Source organism: Phocoena phocoena, chromosome 3, assembly GCF_963924675.1.
Source record: "Phocoena phocoena chromosome 3, mPhoPho1.1, whole genome shotgun sequence".
Lineage (NCBI taxonomy): Eukaryota > Metazoa > Chordata > Mammalia > Artiodactyla > Phocoenidae > Phocoena > Phocoena phocoena.
The window spans coordinates 3651096-3672973 of NC_089221.1; positions in this window are offsets into that span (position 1 = coordinate 3651096).

Sequence of the window (21878 nt, forward strand, 5' to 3'; positions counted from 1 at the left end):
ACAAACCCAACAGCTCTAATTTCTATTTCTGGATTCTTTTCCATTTTTTTTCCATTGTGAAAAAGGCAAAGTAAGAATCATAAAATGTAACTACCATGTGTAAAATACATTATTTCACATGGAAGTTTTTCTATCAGCTTAAAGTAGAACATCTTGGATTATAAATTTCTCGGAAATTTTGGCTCCATTTTAAAAGTACAACTGGATATGGTTGTCATTTTAAAGTTCTACAAAGGCTTCAAGTTGTGGACAACTATCAAAAAGGAGTTTTGACACACAAGTTGAGTGTTTTCTCTATTTTCACCTTTCATGTTGTTTCAGATTATTCGTTGGAAAGGAGCTGAGTAAGCTGAGATCCTATAAAGGTTTAATTACAGTTTCATACAACCCTTGGAGCTGTGCAACATTTCCTATGCTGCATTTGCTTGAAATGGGGACTCAGTACAATACACCAAAATTAGCCATGTCAGATTATAATTGAAGAAAACATACTGAACTTTTAAAGGTACAACTACGTTTTTCCTACTAACTCTATATTGAAACTCTGACCAATCCTAAAGAAAACCTTCAGGGCTCTTTTTTTTTTTTCCTGGGATTATGTTGATGTGATCTAAGATATTAGCATGAGTTTTTGTTCTACCTGCATTTCGCTTTAGAAGAAGGCATTACAGTGCTTTTCTCAGATGACATCAGGGCTGCTGCAGAGATTTTCAAGCTAACCAATACGCCTCACATTGCAGAGAAGAAACAATGTGCATACACGCAGCTAGGTGGAAACTTCCACCACTCCTTGTCTTTGCTGATGGCAGGGCAGGCATTGTTTTTAATCAACATCATTCCAAGGAGAGAGAGTGAGAGAGAGCACATCAGGTGATTCCTTCTGCAAGAACATTTGCAGGTGTAAAACCAGTTCCCACGATGTCTCCATAATGTAAAGAACTCAATGTTCAACAAAATTAAACAAAATCTTTCTAAAGACACGTAAAAGCTATTGGACTAGTGCACTGATTTAATATGAAATGGGGCATTTCGATTCTGAATAGCAAAAAGAAAAATGCTTTTGTTCCTTTAAAAAACAAAACCAAACACCGGAGCCTAAGTAAAGGCTTCTAATTGATCAAGCATACATAATAATTCACAGTCTCACCGGAGAAAGTGTGAAAGGCCTCCATGCAAACTGGTTTAGAAAAAGTGTATTTTAATATTTCCATTAATATGCTAGTTTTTAAAGATTTTGACAGTTTTTAGGATATTTAATTTGCAATTATTATTCAAAGTTTGTGTGGTTTGGTGATAGAAGTCTTAAAAATACATTATCTTTCAATAAAGTTGGTTAGTTTCCTCCCTAGACAGTCTTCTTATTTTTTGGCAGTGACAAATATCTTTTCCTTAATATCACATGCAGATATATCGTGAAGGAGTTCACTTTACTTCATGGGTCTATGGTATATGAAACTGGTTACCATCAGTAATATTTAAAAATATAAGAAATGAAAAGTTTGGCTCCTACTTTTTTTTCAGAATTCCAGACTTCTTATTGTGTTTCAGTCTCATTTGAATTTGAGGGTGTAATTCCGTTGAAAATATTTCCATTTTAAAAGTTTCTCTGTTTTTAAAATATATAATTCTTTTAGAAGAAAATTTCCCTTCTATGCTTTTTCAGGAAAAAAACAGAAGGATTAAAATTGCTTCTACCCTGTCTGCAGGGGAAGCTCACTTTTGGCACAAGTGTCATCCAGGGATGCAGAGAACAAACATTTTCTATCACAAATACCTACAGCTCCACCTGCATATATAAATGTGCAAATACAAACATAGCCATACGTGCTTCCTATAGAGGCGTAAGGTAGACCTTCAAAACAGAAAGTGGTCTGGAAACGGTGTCTTGATCACGATATAGGATCCGTCTCAGTCCTAGAAGAGATTTAAAATATTAGATTAGGTCATTGTATATTTTTATATTCTATAATTTTTGATATTGCAATTTTTAATTGTTTAAATTTCCAATTTTTTAGACACCAACTTTCTCCATTAGTTTCTTTTTACAAGAAGAAAAATAAAACTTCTTTCATGTCTAAAAATGTCTTGGGCTTCCCTGGTGGCGCAGTGGTTGAGAGTCCGCCTGCCGATGCAGGGGACGCGGGTTCGTGCCCCGGTCCGGGAAGATCCCACCTGCCGCGGAGCGGCTGTGCCCGTGAACCCTGGCCGCTGAGCCTGCGCGTCCAGAGCCTGTTTTCCGCAGCGGGAGAGGCCACAACAGTGAGAGGCCCGCGTACCGCAACAACAACAACAACAAAAGTCTTGTTTCCAAACTGACTACTATAACATGCTTAACGTAGAGAAAATCTCAGAAGATAACAATGTAAAAGAAAACATATGCCATAATGAAGTATCCCCCAAATGACCTTTTTTTTAGAAATATACTTTCAGAATTGAAGGATTTATTCTATTTTAACTTTTGAAAAAAACTATTTTGCGTTCACTTTTATATAATAATATAATTAAGCGCGTGGCATCTTGATGCTGTTTTTGCAAAGACCATTGATTCAATTGATTACAGAGGCTACCTATCTTTGTGATCATCTAGCTTACTGTTAAAAATACCTATTTAAAAGTCATTCATGCAGTTATTCACAGTGAATCAAAACATGTGACTGGAAAAACAAATACTAATGATGTCAAGTGTGTTTCTGAGTATTTTCAATATTAATAATTGTTTCTTTTACATTTTAGTAAGGCTATTTTGATAGATTATTTTCAGGAAACTTTTTCAACCTGTTTAAAAATAGTTGGTTAAAAAATGTAGGACAGCACAGTATGAATATAAATTATTTGTCAACATATGGTGACAGAGGGCATGGCCAGACCAAACTCAAAGTCTCCACAAAGAGCAGGCGTTGTTCAAGGTGATGAAGTTCTCAAATTGAAGTTCCGTGGTGGCGGGAGAAGTTGCTTGCACGCTCTGAGGTTACAGCACTTGGTAAAGCCGGGGACAGCTGCATCAATTGTACATAATTAGTCAAGGTCAGACACTGCAAATGGAGGACATTCGCCATTTGTCAGGAGAACAATGGATGGGACCTGAGCCTCTCAACTGGGAACGACTCAGGGAGAGGCTCATTGAATACAGGGTGAAGCAGGCCTGCCCTTTTTTGTGCTCCCTGGAAGGGGGGCAGCCACTCAGGAGGATTCAAATGGTAGCACTAGCCAAGCTAACCAATGTCACAAAACACAATCTTGTTTTAACTACCAGAAGCATATGTTCATTGACACAGTGTAATGTTGGTGACACTTGAAGGAAACAGTAAAAGAAGATATGAGAGAGTAAATGAGTTTTCTCAATGTGTTTGGCATTTCATGTTTTCTTCCTCCAAGGGTATAATCTTTTAAGTTACCAGCTGATGCAATGTAATCCTTTAAATAAAGGGGCGATTACTTTCAAATGAACAGCAGAGCTTGGAATGAGTACAAACAGGTCGTTGTATATAGAATAAAATTATTTTTGTCTTAACGGTTGCTTAGAAAAATGCTGTATTTTTAACAGGAGAAATTAAACATGGTTTTAAATGGTCTACTAAAATAAGTTAAAATAAAGGAAAATGTTTGGGGCTGATAGATATTTTAGACCCACTAAGGAATTCTAATCTACCCAACAGGCAAGTGTATACTGTGATTTTGAAAGCTAAAAAGTCTGCACTAGTTTTAAGGAAAAGAGAATAGGACCTTAGCGTTTAAATTGAGAACCACAAAGGTTTGAGATGCTAATTTGTAAAAGTGTCTGTGCCTCTGTATCCAGTGAAAAGGAGGGCTGTCCTTTATCTTCCTGTCTCTCCTGTGCTGCTCCTTCCAGGGTGGGTGATGTCGTTTTAGCGCAGGGAGGGCATGCTCCAGCCTGCAGTAGGAACACCCTAAAGCACACAGCGGGTCCACGGGACACCTCCTTCTTCCTTCCCCAAAGCAGCCCTGTGGGAATGAGCTCAGGGAGGGACAGAGGACAGGCGGGCGTAGAGGGGAGCAGCAGGGCTCTGTACTGCCCTGATTTCTCATTAGCTCGCTCCCCCAATCACAATTTCCAGGTGACATTCTTTCTTTGGACTCTGGGCCCTCATTAGTGTCTCATTATAATATCTTCCCACATTTCAGATTTATTTCACCTGCCGCAGCATGGGAAAAAAGTCAAAGAATTACTTTAAAATTAAGAAAAATTTAGTTGATGGCTCACACACACACACACAGCACATGCACACAAAAATCTGTTAGACATTTCAAAGCACCTTGCATTCATAGAAGGTGCCAGAAGAGTAGGACGGTTTACTATCTTTCAATTATATGTCCTTATAATAGGAATTCATTATCTCATTGTGGACAAAGCAATACAGTTCTTAATTAGCCTTTTATCACACCTTCATTTTCAAATGAATAAGTCTAATAAGAGACTGCACTATAAAATCCTCCCCCATTACTGCTAGTGAGGCAAGTGAATGATACATTACACATAAAGTCCTACGTTTCCATATGAGTAAACGGTATACATGTACTTACATGTATGCAATATACACATGCAGAGACACAGAGACACACATGCATGCAGAGTGTGGGTCCCTCTTGTTCATCATTCCAGCTGAAAGAACAGCTCTTTCACTCACAAACCCCTCACCTCCACATAAAAAATAAAGAGGGGGGTAAAATGTTATCTCTGCCATTAGAACCATTTCTCCCATATTCTTCACATCTTTAATATTTTCTCCTGTGTCCTCTTGAGGAAACGACAGAAGCTGCTGTGTAATTTAAGCAACCCCAAATACAGTCTTACAAATTTCACTCTCTGAAAAGTTAATAAAGATAATGACCTATTAACTTCTTTATTTCTCTATAGTGCAATTTATCCTTGGGCATAAGGAACTGTCAATTTTATGTAAGCATGGCAAATGATGTTCTTTGCACTCTCACTGGAAAATATATTCAGCAATTAAAAATGAAACATGCTATTAAGCAAAGGCGTCATCTACGCATGTGTTCCCTTTATGCTTGCATTCTCTAAATTCAGGGTAAGAAATGCCGCTGTTTCGACCAGGCAGAACTGCATCCATTGCAGTTCCTTTAAGACAGATTTTGAGAAAAATCCTAGCAAGAAATTCTGCTGTGCAGCCCCACTGTCACCATCCCTGCATCCACAAACTACTGTGTTAAGGATGCTCCTGGTACTTCATCATGTCGGGGGAAGGGATGCAAAGCACACCAGGGCATCTATTGTTTCAATTTCACGCAAGTAAAATAGTAACTGCTAACGTGAGAAAATGATTCAGCACGTTTATTACAATGTCATTCTGTCTGATGATTTTTATTTCAGTCACTACCACCTGCAATTAACACAGTCTCTAAAGACTAAAAAGCAGTCCTGTATTTATGTCTGATCTTAAACACAACTAAAATTGTCTAAACTAATATAATGAAATAATATTCATCATTAAGCGCTCAGTGTTTAAGCCTCAGCCTTTGATAAATGAAAAATGGTTTCACGGCCAGAAATGTATTCAGACTGAACTGATTTAATCTTAAAGAGGTAATGGTATACATGTAACATATGAACAATCTCCTACTTCTCAAGATATTAAAGAAATTATTTTCACAGGTTAGTTTCCTCTGAATGTAGGGTAAAGCAAGCACATTTCTATTGAAACCAAAAATAACTTTAGTATCTGAAAACAGTCTACTTTTTTCTTTAACTTTCCTAAGTTTAGAAAAACAAATAGTGTGTAATATATGGCTTATAATCTCATACTCCCTGTTCTTTCACGTGGGTAACTTTAGACTTCACTATAACATATCATAAAATAACACAAAAGTGCAATAACTAAATAATTCTGGAAAAGGGACATACTGTAGCTTTCTCTTGTTTCAAAATTTAAAAGTAGCTTAAAATCACCCCCACCCCACCTTTGTTTAGTTATACAATATTTTTCATATTAACTGCAAAAGAAAAGGGGACTCATAGGAGAATTTTTTTTTTCTGAGTTAAATCTCATTTTAATTTTTCAAACTAACTCATCTAATTTTTAAATATTAGTTGAAAAACTTTGAAAGTCTAAGAATCTGTAAATTAGCTGCATGATTTTAAAATGACCTCTTTGTCTCATGAAGTGATTGTTTTCCACTTTGAGGTATCTTAACGCTGTAATTATTACCATCAACCTTTTTTTTAAAGACCATATTTAAGTCACTTCCAGGTAGTGAATATTAATAACTACCACAGCGTACCCAATGGGAATCCTAGTGAACTAAAATAATTAATACACCTAAGAAAAGGCCAAAACTGCTAATTAGAAGCAGACCAGGGAAATCCTACAGACTCAGCCCCAAGATGCAAGAGATTCTGTACCAGCAACAGACCAATTTGGGATTTCCCACTTTTGGGTTTAAATTTACCTTCCAATATCTGTATTTTCACATGTGTGAAGATAATCACACATGATAGACTATAGGTAGATGAGAGTTGACCATTGCTATTTTTGTTTGCTCTACACTTTTCGTTTTCTTTATGGAAATCACTAACTACTCATCTTGACTGAGGTTCCTTGGGTTTACACTCCACGAGTAGAAAAGATGCAGAGCTGATGAGGTTGTGATGTCTGGTTGGATGGCGACATGGCTTCCAAAAGCTGCTGCCTGGGGCTTCCCTGGTGGCGCAGTGGTTGAGAGTCCGCCTGCCGATGCAGGGGACACGGGTTCGTGCCCCGGTCCGGGAAGATCCCACATGCCGCGGAGCGGCTGGGCCTGTGAGTCATGGCTGCTGAGCCTGCGCGTCCGGAGCCTGTGCCCGGCAGAGGGAGAGGACACAGCATTGAAAGGCCCGCGTACTGCAAAAAAAAAATAAATTAAAAAAAAAAAAAAAGAAAGAAACACAAAAGCTGCTGCCTGAGACCATAATAAATGTGCGAATATACACGTGCGTTTGAGAGTTTTATGTTCTCCTCTGAAGTCTAATGAGTGTATTCATTTCTTCATTGTTTCATTAAATGTTAATGAAGAAAAAGGTTAATCATTAGCATTAAATAGCTACTGAAATTAGATAGTCAAAGAGTTTATTGTCTTCCAGAATCTGAGAACAAAAGATAGAAAGGCTAACTTCATACAATTTTTTATGAGATACTGATTCTGAAGGAAGATTTACTATTTTACATTAGGTAGCTCCTAAACTATTATTTGAATTATCTCGGCATCTGACGTTATTGAAATCCGTTTGGAAATTCAAGCATATACTGAATGAGGGATTCATACATCGGAACAATGGCATATTAGTGATTTGACCAAATTGTTTCTCCTAAGTTGATGCTGTATTTTCCTTCATTTTCTTTAAATTCTGTGATGACTGTCACTGTGTTTCTTTGCTCCATCCCAAAATATTAATTGGGGAACTACTTGTTTATACTTGTGCCAAACTTCCAACTGAAATGTATAAAACATGCCCAAGAAAATAATAAGAAAAAGAGAAAAACTTTTAGTAGAAATGGTAATTTGGAATCCTGATTGCAGGTGTAAAATTTAGAAAAGGTCCCTTTCTTGAAACAGCCCGCTGGAGTGGTCCAACAACACTCCCTCTGCTCCCTCCAAGGGGGAAATATCCATCACATCAGCCAGCATCCATGCCTGCGGGAGCCGGGTTTTGAAAGACATCAGCCTGTTTCCTTGTTCCAAAGCAGCCCTGTAAGTACAGAGCGGGCAGAAACCAGTGAAAACCTCCCATAAAGGCTTCCCAGGTGAAGCCTGTCATAAGTTTCTCTTCATTAGCTGACTTGATGACTGGCCGGAGGTCACAATTAAAGGGGGTTATTTTATGGCGTTATTAGTGCAAAGAGTATTAACTGTGACTCCATTTGTCATGCCTTATTGGCAAAAGCATGGGAAAATATTAAAATCCCAATAAACTCAACCTCCCCCCAGAATGCTGCCAAATGGACTTGACTTTCCCAGGCTCCACTCCATACCAGTGCCTTCCTGTTGGAAAGAGATGGAGCTGAGGGAGGATTTGCCGGCCCGGGCCAGGAAGAAGCAGGCTTACTTTATGGCACTGTTGTTCCAAATCTTAATGTTCCAAATCTTAATGTTCTGCATGCCTTCTTGAATTCCCAATATTTATTCCTAAGGAATGCACCTAGCCTAAGGTACTGACATGGAAATGCCTTGCAGTTTTAAATCCCAGGGATGTGGATTGAGACACAAGGCCTTGTGTGATTAAAGCAGAAGGGCTTTACCTGTGGGTAGGTGTTCCTGTTCACAAAGGAGCTTGCATTTTGCTTATTAAAGCAACAGAATACACACACACACAAACACACACACATACATACACATATACATACACACACACATACATACACACACACACACATCCTCATATACATACATACACACAGAGACACACATACACACACATACACACCACACACATATGTATATCTTAATTAATAAATTTATTTAATTACCTTATGTATAATTTTATATGTCACGTTTACCTCCCCAAAAAAAGTTTATGCTAATGCACTACATGCAGCCTAATTTAGATATTCATATCATGTTTCTTCAGGAAAAAGGAATAAATATGATCTTTACTAGTTAAACCATACTTATCATTTGAAATCCTTTGCCTATGCTATACCATGCTACTAATCCACCTTGATGTGTTTAACATTTACTGTCAGTCATTTTCCTGGTACAAATGGGGTATTCACTCATTCACCCATAATTTATTTAACATTACTGGGGACTTTACTGTGTTCTGTCTGAGCCCTGGGCCACAGGCCTGGGAGCAAAGAGTTTAAGCGTGCCTCTTTGTCCAGGGCTTACACAGGGGAGGAGACAGCTGGCCAGAGTTAGCACTGCAAGGGAAAGATGGGAAGGCACGATAGATATTATATATTATTCTATTAATATTATATATTATAATAGAGACACAATCCCAGAACTGCCACTTTATTCCCCTGTACAAGCCAGCCATGACCTTGAATAAAAACATCATATATATTAGCAGGCTAATGTCTTCATGTGCATATTTAAGGAGTATTAGCTTTTGCATACAAGACACAAAAATATTATTCCAAGGCAAAAGAAATGCTCTCTACAATAATACTTTCCTCTCATTTTCTCTTCACTGTACACATACACACATGCACACTCAATGTGATACAATCATTTATCAAATTAAAACATAAACAAATTATTTAGCATACATACAGTACTAACAAAGAAACAGCCTTGTAAAAAACAGGAGTTTATTAGCACTCCATCCTCTGAATGTACAGTGATAGAAAATATAATTAAATCAGCAATTTTTACTACTCACTCAGCATAAATTGTTGCTGGCTCTGCAAGACTGATGCAGTGCATTGTTTGTGCTCATGAAGACAATAGTCTTTCAGGCTGAAATCTTTTTTTTTTTTTTTTTTAATCTACAAGAGGTGTCCATGCCCAAATCCTGGCAAATAGAGACAGAATGTTGAATAGCTTCATCCCCATCATGACACCAGAAATTCTCATCATGTCCATTACCAGTGTACCATGTACGGAGAGCATTCATGAACCAAGAGCTGATGGTGAAGGGGTCTTATAAGTTACTAGTTATATGAGATCCAGCATTTCACACCAGATAAACCCTGCTGAGAGGCAAAAGGCAAGCTATCCTCTTGCCCAATCCTAAGCCTTCCAGTCTCTGAACCCATGCTGTCAGTCAGCTGTGGCTGCTATAACAAAATACTATAGACTGGGTGGCTTCAACTGCAGACATTTATTTTTCACAGTCTGGAGCTTGGAAAGTCCAAGATCCAAAATCAAGATGCCAGAAGATTTGGTGTTAAGTGAGGGCCTGCCTCCCAGCTTGTAGATAGCTGCCCCCTCTCCCTGCCCTCTCATGACGTTTCCTTGTGGAGTGCTCCTTATAAGGGCACTAATCCCATGCTGGGGCCCCAGCCGCATGACCTCATGTAAACATAATCACCTCCCAAAGGCCCCACCTCCAAATACCATCACAGTGGGAGCTAGGGTCTCAACATGGATTTTGGGAGAACACAAATATTCATCTCACAATAAGTACTGTAATGTTTTTAGACTAATATCCCTGAAGTTTATCTCTCCTAGAATCATAGACTGTATCAAAATTCTGCCATTTAGTTTTGAAAGTCTCCTAATAAAGGGGAAAAAAAAAAACCCTGAATCACACTTAACCAAACCAAACCAGACTGAGCTTAAAAGGCCCCATGACACCCTCCAGTCCTGTATACATACCTCAGGGAGGCAGAGGAAGGGAAAGACAGAGACCTCTGGGGATGCTGTAGCTCAGGTGTCCCCAGAGACATGGAAAGTGACACAGGCATGTCAACCTCCAGGTTAGTGGAGAGAAAATGTTCCCATTGCCCCGTTATCATATTAAAATGTCTTAAAACTGAACACATTAAAAGAAAATAACAATACATGAAGGTGGGTCTTTGCCTAGAAAGGGGAACTTTACCTGCAGGTGAAGGGCCACGCTGCTGGTCTAAGTGGCAAGTTTGGTCCAGGAGCTTCTATCCCCAGCGCTTCTCTGTGTGGCTGGAGGGATTGTGAGGATGCCCATTGTGACCCCTGGTTAGAGACATGTGATCTGGACACGGAAGCTCCAACATAAGTGAGCTGCTAACAAAGGACATTTGCTTAAATATGCATCAATTCAAAAACAATGTCCTGGTTGGATCGGTGTTCATCAATTAATTGGTGTGAAAATGAAAGAGCACCATGAAATACAAAGTATTTAATGTAGGAACCTTAATTATCACAACTTCATGTTCTTCCCCAAATTCTGCCCTGATCTCCTTGCAGACCAGGAGCAGTTGGGGCCAGGCTATGTCAACCTAATGAGTGTCTTCTAGCTTCCCAGCCTGTGGCAGCTAAATATGGTGCTGGAGCAGTGCAACCACATCCAGGGCCCGGGTCTCGTTTCTCTCCCTATAGAATTACCATGAGGAGCAAGGCCCTTTGGGACCATGTTTGGGATGAGCCCCTGGCTTTGTTTTTCTCTCAGCCTCTAAGAGTCTTCTGTAAATTTCTAACCCATCATGAAAGGACTCATTCCCAACACGTGAATGAACCAAATCTGTTAGTCTGAGGCCAGAAATACATACTCTGTGAAGACATAGTTGCTGTCACTAGGCATGCAGAGAAAAATGGAGCTGACCTGGGAGTGGAGGATGGGGGGAGGGGCAGCAAAATGAAACACCCAGGAAGTTATGCTGAGGATAGTGTCCTCTGATAAACTGGGCAGGGTCCAAACACACAGCTGGGCAGACAACTAGGACTGGAACAACAGGTCCTGAAGACCAGCAATCCTCAACACCAAGGGGAACATAGGGAGAAGGCTGGGGAAAGGAATGAGCCCAGGATCTGGACCCCAGGCTGCACTGTCTCTCCAGGAAAAATGAGGAGGAGGAGAAAGAAACACATTTAGAAATAAAAATTGGTGGCATCTACATAAAGAAAATTTTGTATATGGTAACAAAAATACATACTGTGACTCTATCTATATGATATCCCAAAATGGACAAAACTAATCTATGCTAGTAAAAGTCAGAATGCTAGTACCTACAGAGGAGGATTGATTGGAAAAGGCACCAGGGAACTTTCTGGGTGATGAAACTGTCATATGTCTTATTTTGGTGGTGATTAGTAGAATGTGTGCCATTGTCAAAAGTCACTGACCTGAACATCTAAGATCTGTGCATTTTACTCTAGGTAAATTATGCCTTGATGATGACGATGATGATGATACCATGCTTTCTTTATCTACTTTATTATTAGACTCCTACTTGGCCATGTGGATACTTTTAAACAAAAGTCCTTCTGAAACCTGATCCTAGCAGGCAGGAGCGACTTTCATTTTCAGGCTTCTTGAGTGTTCTCTTCTGCCGGTGACACCACAGAGTTATGTGTAAATAAATAATGGTGGGAGCAGCTCATCGGAACACTCACTTAACCTGTGAATCGCAAGGTTATTTTTGTAGCTGTGTCCTGTCTTCCAGTGTGGAGGGTGATTTATGGTTTTCAGCCGAGCGTCATCATCATTATTCTCACCTTTGTTTCCATCATAGTTAATTAAAGGGAAGGTCATTGTCACCTTATGTTTTAAACCTTCTTAACATAATATATCACCCTTGGTACACTTTAATAAGGGGATTTGTGAAGGAATGTTGTAATAGGAAAAAAGTTTACGGCATAATCCATCCTGTTCACAATTACACTTTAGCTATTGCACATAATGAAAGTTAATAAGTAGACAAAATGAAGGGTCTACCTTGGGATTCATTCAAGGGTTGATTAATTGGCTGGGTGATGTAATGGAACAAGAAGATACCTAGCTTTTCTAAACAGCAGGCAAATGTGGCCAAAACAGACTCTATTAAAGGACAATCTCTCCTTCCTTTTTTCTTTGCAAATTGTCACCCCCAAACAATATGAAATTAATTAAACAACTGTTTATTGAATGCCTTCCACGTGCCAGGCACAATACAAAACCCGGGACACAAAGGGTGAGGTAAGATACCGTCCGTTTTCCAGGGGGAACATAGACCAGTGTTGGTGGAGATACAAAGGAAGGACAAATTATTTATTCTAAAAGGCTACTCCTGGGGAATACCAGAATTAGTTAAGATTCATAAGAATGTCTGAAATAATATTAAGTATGCCAAGCACATCTTCCAAGAAAATGTTAAATCCTTTCTGCAAAGCCATTTATTTTATTTAACAAACACTTATACAGCACTTACTAAAAGGCAGGCATTGTTCTAAGTGTTCTCCAAATATAAAGTCATTTAATACCTACAATGTCCCTAATGAGGAAGGTGCCATTATTATTCCTGTTTTATAAATGAGGAAACTGAGGCACAGAATCTTCTACCCAAGGTTGTATAGTTCTCCAGAATCTGAGCCCATATCTACTCGGCTCTGCTGCCTTTACAATAGAGTTTTTTTCTAAGTTTCAGAAAATAATGACTTTTTACAAAATATTCAATTGAAAGGAATAGTTTTGTGTAAAGATCTTATAGAATTCTGAATTTCTAATAATAATTCTTGGCCCTGTTAAATAAAACAACTCACCTAAGCTAGAGAACCTATCGACCCAGTAAAATAAGTTACTGACCCAGTTAAGATTTAGGAGACGATGAAGCAAGACTGGAAAATGTGTTTTAAAGCACATCCTCCTATATACTTGCAAAAAGAAAGGAGAAATATCAAATCTAGGATGAGGAATATCTGAAGTGAGACTTCACACATCAAGAGAAATGTCATGGTGATAAAGCTCAAAGGGGTTCACCAATGACATGACTCACTGTCCGAGGTATCAGCAGGCCCATCTTTAATCTGTGTTCCTGTAAGATAAAGGTGGATGCAAGTTTGCATAATGCAAAAGATGAATGCAGACTAACATACATCACAAATGGTCAATCGAGATTTGAGCATAAACAGTGTGATGGGCAGCTTCCACGATGGACTGCAAGGATTTCTGCTTCCTGGGGTGACCCCTGCCCTTGACTGTGGGCTGGACCTTGGGAGTCACTTCCAGTTGCTAGATTGCAGCAGAGGTGCTGGGTGTTAACTTGGAGGTTAGGTTAGAGACGGCAGCTTCGGTGTTGGGTACTGTCTCCCTCACTTGTTCACTCTGATGAACACCCAGCCACTGCGTCATGAGCTGCTCTTATAAAGGTCCCTGAGGCAAGGAGTTGAGGGTGGCCTCCAGCCAAGATCCAGCAAGGAGCTGAGGCCTCAGGCCAAGAGCCTGCCAGTAATCCAATCCTGCCAACAAACAGAGGGGTGAGATTGGAGGCACACCCTCCCCACTTGAGATTCCAGATGACACCAAAGCCCTGCTGGAAGCAAATACTGCAACTTCACAAGAGACCCTGAGTCCCCAGATAAACTGGTGGCACCCAAAGAAGCTTCACCCACACTCCTGACCCACAGAAACTTGGAAAAAAGACAATACATTGTTCTAAATCATTAACTTTTACATGTAATTTGTTATGGGGCAATAAGTAATAAAGCACCTGTGTTCAGTATACACTGATTTTCCAAGAAATGACAAGAAAGTGAGGAAGACATTGAAGAAGAGGTGAGAGGCCTCTGTGGACTTGTGTGTAAAAGAATAGACTCATGAAGTCCTAACTGATTAAATGTGGGTATTTGACATTCATCAGTATATTTACTCTTCATGCAGTCTCAGTAGATCATGGAAGTTTAGATGCACTGTGCAGAGATGACTTCTTAATTTTGAAAGTGGAGATAGACCTGCTGGGTCACTTGGAAGTTGGGAAACTGTAGCAGTCTGCTGTTCTGTCCCTCTCCCCTTCCAATACTCTGCTATATTAAATACAGTTAAAGAATGGCACAAGAAACAAAAGCAAAAATAAACAAGTGAGACCTAATTAAATTCAAAGATGTTTGCACAGTAAAGGAAACCATAAACAAAATGAAATGACAACTTACGGAATGAGAGAAGATATTTGCAAATGATGGGACCAAGAGATTAATTTACAAAATATACAAACAGCTCATACAGCTCAATAAAATAAAAAGCAATCAAGAAATGAGCAGAAGACCAAATAGATATTTATTTAAAAGAAAAAAACATACCGATGGCCAACAAGCACATGAAAAGATGCTCACCATCACTAATTATTAGAGAAATGCAAATCAAAACCACGGTGAGGTACAACCTCACATGGGTCAGAATGGCCATTGTTAAAAAGTCTACAAATAATAAATGCTGGAGAGGGTGTGGAGAAAGGGGAACGCTTATACACCCTTGGTGGGAATGTTATTTTTGTAGCTGTGTCCTGTCTTCCAATGTGTAAAGATCTTATAGCCACTATGGATAACAGTATGGAAGGAAGTTCCTTAAAAAACTAAAAAGAGATTTACCATATGATCCAGCAATCACAGTCCTGGGCATATATCCAGAGAAAATTTAAACTCAAAAAGACACATGGACCCCAATGTTGGTAGCAGCACTATTTATGATAGCCAAGACATGGAAGAAACCTAAATGTCCATCGACAGATGAATAGATGAAGAAAAAGTGGTACATATACATGATGGAATAGTACTCAGCCATAAAAAAGAATGAAACACTGTCATTTGCAGCAACATGGATGGACCTACAGATTATCATACTAAGTGAAGTAAGTCAGACAGAAAAAGACAAATATTAATTACATCACTTATATGTGAATTTTTTAAAAAAATCATACAAATGAACTTATTTACAAGACAGTAGACTCACAGACATAGAAAACAAACCTGTGGTTACCAAAGGGGGAAGAGGGAGAGAGAAAAATTAGGAGGTTGAGATTAACAGATACAAACTATTATAGATAAAATAGATAACCAATAAGGACCTACTGTATAGCACCGGGAACTATAGTCACTATATTGTAATAACCTATAATGGAAAAGAATCTGAAAAAGAATATATATATATATATATACACACACACACACACACACACACACACACACACACACACACACAAACAATTGAATCACTTTGCTGTACACCTGAACTATAGTAAATCAACTATACTTCAATTAAAAAAATAAACTTAAAAAACATTTTAAATGGCATGAGAAATGACATGTCTGCTTTTCTTCTAATAAATACAAAACTAATAGCCCTATATACTAGACACAGTACTTGTGCTGGAGATATTTACATACAGAAAACATGTCTCTCATACATTTCCTTTTATATATTAAAGGACATACTTTACAGTTCAAAATACATCGTAGGTAAGCTGCCTTACTTTGCCCACATGTTGCTGTAGAGATGATCTAAAGGGGACTTAAGGTCTCCACATGTGTAGTCAGAGCCCCCAAGCTCCTTCACATAATTACATTGCTATTTTCTGTCCAATATGAACATCTGTACTTGAAAGAAAATCAGTAATTCCTTCGTAATTTTTATTTCCAACAGTTCCTCATCACAATAATACTATAGTGGAATAGGATACTGGGTATATATCAGCTTTTTTCTTAGGAGAACATTTCCTACTTTCCAATAATAGGAAAAAGTCATATTTTATGATATAATTCGAAGCATCGGCCCAGTGGGATACTCTTTCTCTCACTGGTGTAGGGTGCTACACCATATTCATGACAATGGTACATGGATTTCATCCAGCAGAGACTACAAGTTAGCCTCATTGGACCTTACACAAATTACTTCCTTGCTGCAAATCACTTCATGGCCTGTAGAAGGAAAAGGAAGATGGAAAGATAGAGCCTTTGAAGCAGTATAGCTTCCTTAGATCCTGTACTGAGAAGTACCCTCCACTACTCACCAGCTGCATGGACTTGAGTAAGTGACAATCATTTTGACCTAAGTTTCATTATCTATAAATATGGCACACCCTCCTCATAAGATGACTACTTCAAGAGAAAAAAAAAATTTCTCAAAGCACAAAGACGACCAACTATCTCGAGATACATGCTCCATTTATAATGATCATTACTATTTCTGTTTCTTAAATTCTATGATTGTTATTTCCATTGCTATTTTATTACAGTGGCAATCCCTGAGTCTCTGAACCAAAGTGAAAATTCTATATCTAAGAAACTGGGCATTAAAAAAGTGTAACCCAGCTTTGAAATTCTTTTAACAATACGTTTATGAAGCCAAAATGGCACACTTTAGCTCTGTTCATCCATGGGAGCATAAAGAATGACTTCCCAGGTGGAGACTGGATTCTTTCACTTTTCTTCTCTGTTCCTTGGCACCATGGCTGACACAAGTTGGCACTCAATAGCTGTCAAAAGACTGGATTCCTTAATGCCTCTTACAATATTAGAAACTTCATCCCTTTTAATTACTTATGGGAAAGTTTCAAGGTGCTGGAATTCCCCTGAACTCCTGGCTGGAAGGATACCTCTCTTGTCTTAGAAAGTTTCATCCTTTCCTCTTTCTTGGCTTACATTGAGGAACAGAGGAATTATCTAAGGAGGGTTGAGTTTCAACTCGACTCCATTGGTGGTTTTTTCATGGCAGACTCTCATGAGCAGTGCTCCTTATTCAATAAGTATGACACAGAGATTAGCACAACTTCCTGAGGCCCCAGGCCTTGCAGAGTCTGGGTTGTAAGAGCGTGAATGTGCATGCTTGCATCCCGATGGGAACTGAGACTTTTCTAGTGACTCAGGGAGAAACAATGAGTCACCACCCCAGCAGGGAGAGCAGGGCTGCAGGTCATCGAGGTGAGTTCACGGGCCTGGGGCAATCTCCGTGCTCCCCTGACCACTGAATTCTCTGTCTGTGGTGTCCTCCAGCTTTGGGAGCACCTGTAGGCGATTTCATGTCCATAGGGCTTCCTCATGGACGGTTTCTCTTCACTGTTTTCTTGTGATTGGGCCATATTTTCTGTGTCTTTTTGCATGTTTCATAGCTTTTTTGGTTGGAAACTGGATAGTTTGGCATATTATAATGTAGCAATTCCAGAAGTCAGACTCCCCCACCTCCTTGGGGTTTGCTGTCACTGCCTGTTGTGGGCTCTTGTTTGCCTGTTTGGTGGCTTCTCAGTTTTCATGTCTGTGAAATGAAGGCAAGTCCGGGTAAATTCTGTCCTTTTCTAAATGTCAATCATCCATCTCATAATAGAAGCAATCACCCACTCTCCCTTCCCTGAATCTGAGCAAGAATAAATAAAGTCTCGCTTGCATCCACATCACCACTCCCCGGGGGGAACTTTTCCACTTGAAGTCTAGTAGCAGAACTGGTAGACTGTGCTGAGAAGTTCAAGCTGTGCTATTACCCCCTTGTCAAATCAGACCTGGATGACACGGGACAAGTAAGCCCACAGATAAATTATTTTGTGTTGGACAAGGAGTCTTCACACGGACTCTCTCTATCTGCTGTCCCTTCCTTCCTTGGCTAACTCGCCAGTTCCCAGACCCTAGACAGAGATGCTCACCTAATTGGCTTCTCAGAGATGTCTCCCAAACTCAGCTCTGGGGGCATTGCAGGAAACCCCAGAAGGGAAGAGCTCCCCCAGGTTTTGTGAAGTGTTGCCTGTCAGTTTGTCCAGGGCTTGAAGGAGGTGCAGCTCGTGAAGCACTTTTAGGATGCACCTAAAGAGGTTAGGTGCATCTCTCCCCTGTTTCCAAGAAAGAAGCGACCTGCAGGAGGTAGTGACCACCTGAGTTAGTCCCTCAGGATGAAAGTGCTGCTTTAAATCCCCCTGAGCCAGCCCCGGCCCCTTTCTGTCTTGCAGAAGGTAAACAATTCTGCAAAAGGAAGCTTCTCTGAGTGTCCCAGAGTGCCTAAGGGCCATGTCCACAACTGTCCGTCTCACTCCTCCAGCTCTTCACAGGTGACATCCCTGAGTTTCTTCACTGGCTACTGGACACACCGTCTCTCTACACAGAAGGTAGAAATCTATGGGGTCTCTGTTACCCCAAGTACACGGCACAAGAAACTCAGGGGTGATTTGATAACAATCCAAACCTGTCACATAACATTTTTAATTATAAGCAATGCAATTTTCAGATAGCTTAATGACTTTTTCAGATATTGTCGTGCAAATTATTTGATAAAAATGCATGTTTCAGGATTACCAAATGGCTTCCAGTAACAGCTTAGAGAATGCTCTATTTTTTTCCAGTTTTTCGCTCATTCTAATTAGGCAAACTCTTCCCCAGCTTTGACCTCTGACTTAAAACTTCAGTTAGGACCTGCTTTGTCACTTTGACACTTATGAAACCACTGACAGCATGATTGATTTATCAGGAGGTGTCTATTGATGTTCTGTGAGAATGCCGCCCAGGGCCCCAGAAGGCGCTGTTTTCTGTGGTTTCAACAGGCCCCGGTGCTAAAGGTTCGGCTTCTCAAACTTGCTTCATGCAGATGGGGCACACCTCAGAGGAGTCACACACACACACACACACACACACACACACACACACACGGCTCTGGATCCTAGCCCTCTCACCGTCTCCAGTGACGAAAATTAGTCCCTGCCATCTCAGACTTGTTTGAAATAAAAGGTAGTTTGCCTCTTGATTGAATGACCCATTTCCTAAGTTAATGGTTCGTGGTGAGTTCAAGGTGTTCTAGTCACCAAAGGGTTTCACGGCCTCTCCTGGGTTTAGTGAGTATTTCCCATTCAGCATCACAGTTCCCACTTGATGATATAGGGTCCACTTCCCTATGCACCTATCTGGTTGTCTTGGCCTTGAGTGTCTGCGTTTTTATAAGCCAAGTAGTATCAGGGCAAGGTGGAATCTGGTTTGGGCACATAGAGTCTGAGATCCCTGATCCACTAAGGGTTGTGTTGAGGGCCTGTAGCTGGTGGATGAAACTGGGAATACGCTGACAATGGCCTGCTGAACGAGGGAGCACAAGCCACCCGTGTGGTGTTGGCAGGCAGCTCCCTCAGCATGGGAGCCCCCACTTCGAGGAAGTGAAAACCCCAGGTCATTTGATTGTAGTTTCAGTACACTCACACGAAGGAAGTAAAGTCAGAAGATTTATTCCTTTACAGATGCCAGAATGGAATGATCTGTGCATTGGGGTAGAGGTCACTAACTTTTTGACGGCTCAATTCTAAGTAGTTGTTTTAAAAAGTGACTCAGGAAAAGCAAAGCGGGAATGTGTAACAGGAATCCTAGGCCCAGGTCCTTATCTGAGTGTCCGCACGCTGAGTGTGAGCTGGGTTGTCCTACCGTGAAAGCTCAGGCAGCAACTCAAAACAGCCGTTTTCTCCTCACAAGGGTGAAGGTAACCATGAAGCCGCACCGGGGTGGGATCTGAGGGGGAACAACCTGGGGACCCCAGGAGGGTCACTGAAAGGCACAGGGCTGAGAATAGAGTAGAGACCAGCAAGAAGAAGTACCTCTGGACCCTCAGGTGGGAGCTAGACACTGTCCCCCCAGGAGAAACCCCTTAAAAATGCTGACAAAACCCTCGGGTGGTCACTGACGCTCCTAAAGCCTGAAGAGGATGAGAACCCCTCTGTAGCGACTAATTTCATGGGTCATCTTGCCGCGGCCATGGGCCCCAGCTGTCCAGATGCACATAATTCCGGGGGTGTCCGTGATGGTGTTTCTGGATGCGATTAGCACTGAGTCAGTAGACCAAAGAAGCAGGTGGGCCTCCCCAAGATGGCTGGGTCTCATCTCACCTGCCTGAGCGGAACAGAACACTGAGTAAGAAAGATATCTCCTATCTCTGCCTGGCTGTCTTCGAGCTGATCACTGGTCTTCCCCAGCCTTCAGACTCAGGCTTGGACTGGAGCTCTACCACTGTCTGAATCCCAACTTCTCAGACTCCATCGTCCTGCAATCCAATTCCACAATATCTATGTACATTCCAAACACATGCTATCGGTTCTCCTTTTCTGGAGAACTTTGACTAAAATATCCTTTTTAAAGTTAAAAATTACCTAAATTCATGTTATGCCTGCCTGTGTCAGGTGAGAACAATGCAGCTTCCCACTCACAGTGCAGAGGCTCAAGCTGCTGAGTAGTGGAAAGGGATTCCCGAGTAGAGAATCTTCCTGCATGAGCCACACTTGCTGCGTTCCGGTTCCTACCCAGTAGGGGTCTAGTTGCCACTGGCCGGACAGGTGAAAAGGTGTCCTTTACCAGGTCTGTTCACCTTCATGCTTAACTTATGATCATTAATGAATCAACATTTTAATAAAAAATCTGCAGGAAAACTAAGGAGAAAATGGCTATCTGAGTCTTATCTCCACTTGCTAGCTTTGAAATGTCTCTACATGTATACATCTGACGAATATGCCTATTTCCTTCTTGTTCATCACAACTTCCTGTGTCTCTCAGGTTCCTGTGTCACACGACTAGTGATTGGAAAGCCATGGGTTCCAGCCATGTCCACCCTAGCTTCACCCTAGCATCCTCATCAGCTCTTACCTGTCACATCAGGCACCTACGTGGGGTCCACTCCCTCTGTCCCCTGGCTACTACTCCACCCCTGTTTCTTGTGCCATCCAAGAGTTTCACGATGATGCCCTAATGCTTGACCACTTGTCCTACCCATGAAGTGCTTTGAAGTTTTAAAAGTCATTGAGAAAGACTAACTTCAAATCTCTCATAGTTGCTATAAACCTTCCTCAGAGAAGCACATTCTACCATTGAAAAGAGAAAAAAATAATAAGGTGCTTACCAATCCATTTTTAAATGTGGAATCGATACAACCTACTAACATTGTTTCCAGGTTACCTTTAAAATGGTGCTGAGGGAAAGGTCTGTGTACCTTAACACATGCAAATAATTCAAGATCTAACAGCAGCATGAAGATTTTCTCAAAGGAAGAACCATATACACGTGCTTTCTCATAGGCTCTCCAATTTATCATTGTATTCTCTTAAACTCTAGGGTGTTGCATTTTAGGGTCCTATTAGATAAATCCAAAGAGCATATTATCTGAAATTAGGAACCAGACAGGACAGCAGCTAAAATTAATTCACCCTAGTAATCTCCTCCTAAGAAATTCCCCTGAGGGAAAACATTATATGCCCATTTCCATGGGCAGAGATTTAAATATATCTCTTCTATTAGCTTTACATGCCTAAATCCCTGTGCATTAAAATAAAAATATATCTGTCCTCTCAGAAGAGAAAACTGGAAGTCCTCACTACCCTCTAAATGAGTCCAATTAAATTTAATCGAACTACACATCTACGCTTTAGAATCATACTGAATGTGTGAGGGAGAAAACAGGTCTCAAGATAGATGCGCCCACGTACATTTCCAAACAGTTCAACCCTTGCCTTGCCAGTGAAAAGAAAACCCAAACCAAGAGCTATCGACACAGCCACATGCATGTGAAAATCCAATCATCTTAACCCCCG